Here is a 1,562-nt window from a genome sequence, read left to right on the forward strand (position 1 = left end):
GGGCCCAGTGGCAGGGGTGGGGCTAGGGGGCAGGGCCCAGTGAGCAGGGGTGGGGCTAGGGGGCAGGGCCAGTGAGCAGGGGTGGGGCCAGCAGGGCAGGGCCACCTCCCTCCTGGCTTCCGGATGGTTCTGTACGAGGCAGGTGGGGCCTCCTGATAAAGTACATGGGAGACTGAGAGAATATTCTTCCTAGAACAGTAACTGTGATTGGCTGGTTGCTTTTCTGTTTGGGGGTTTTATTCTTATATTTTTGAAATCATGGTCGTTTAAAATTTTGATGTAACTTCAGCCCTGGCTGCTGTGGTTAGAGCAGTGGTCGGCAAACTCAGCCAACAGAGCCAAATACCAACAGTACAACGATTGAAATTTCTTTTGAGAGCCACATTTTTTAAACTTAAATCATACAGGTAGGTACATTGTTATTAACTTAATCAGGGTGCTCCTAAGGCTTAGGAAGAGCCACACTCAAGGGGCCAAAGAGCCGCATGTGGCTCGCGAGCCTCAGTTTGCTGACCATGGGGTGAGAGCATTGGCCCACGCGCTGAAGGGTCGCAGGTTCGATTCCCGGCCAAGGGCAGGTTTGATCCCCGGCCCTGGTCGGGGCATGTGCAGGAAGCAACCAGTTAAGGTGCCTCTCTCACATCGATGTTTCTTTCTCTCTCCTCTCTCTCTCTCTCTGCCCCTCCCTTCCTCCTTCCCACCCTCTCTAAAACCAATGGAGAAAATATCCTTGGGCGAGATCTCACCAAAAACAAAAACAAAGTTTTTTGATGTAACTTCAAACTTACAAAAAGTTGCAAGAAAAGCAGCAAACATCTCCTGAATACCCTTACCCCAGATCCTCGATTGTTAGCATTTGCTCCACTCGCCTTTAGTGCACATTTGGCAATTTCTTGCGGCCACCATGTCCCTGACGCCCACATATTTCAGTGTGATTGCCTCAGAACAGTGACATCTGCCTACACAGCCACAGCCCCGCGACCGGCTCAGGACATGTAGCAGGTTACCATATATATATATATTTTTTTTAAATATATTTTTATTTATTTCAGAGACTAATGCTTTCCCCTCGAAATCCCTGGGCTCTCTGAAGGGCCTTAGTTTTTCTTTCTGTCTGACTCCATTTATCCGTAGACCAAACAGGCCTTGAGGTCCTACTGTGTGCCGGAGCGGGAAGGTGAGCAGGCAGGCTCGGTCCCCGGCCTCTGCGTGACCGCCACGCCCCCTCTGCCCTGCTGGCTCGTTATTACAGTGTCAGAGTCTGCTCCGCTTTCTGGTCAATGAGAGCCCCCGTCACTCACCAGAGAAATGTCTCCTGGCCACACTCTGCTTGTTATGTCCCAGGCACCAGGCTCTAGTCCCGTGGTTCTCAACCTTCCTAACGCCACGACCCTTTAATACAGTTCCTCAGGTTGTGGTGACCCCCAATTTCATTGTGACAAATTGAACATAATGAAAGCATAGTGATTCATCACAAAAACAATATGTAATTATGTATGTGTTTTCTGATGGTCTTAGGCGACCCCTGTGAAAGGGTCGTTTGACCCCCAAAGGGGTTGCGA

The 1,562-nt window shown here is 50.1% G+C and overlaps 1 protein-coding gene across 1 annotated transcript in view; it reads left to right on the forward strand.

The window, feature by feature from the left end:
* The window catches only part of NUCB1 (nucleobindin 1), a 25,778-nt gene that overhangs the window by 8,030 nt on the left and 16,186 nt on the right, over positions 1–1,562 (forward strand).

Source organism: Myotis davidii, unplaced genomic scaffold, assembly GCF_000327345.1.
Source record: "Myotis davidii unplaced genomic scaffold, ASM32734v1 scaffold464, whole genome shotgun sequence".
NCBI classification, from domain to species: domain Eukaryota; kingdom Metazoa; phylum Chordata; class Mammalia; order Chiroptera; family Vespertilionidae; genus Myotis; species Myotis davidii.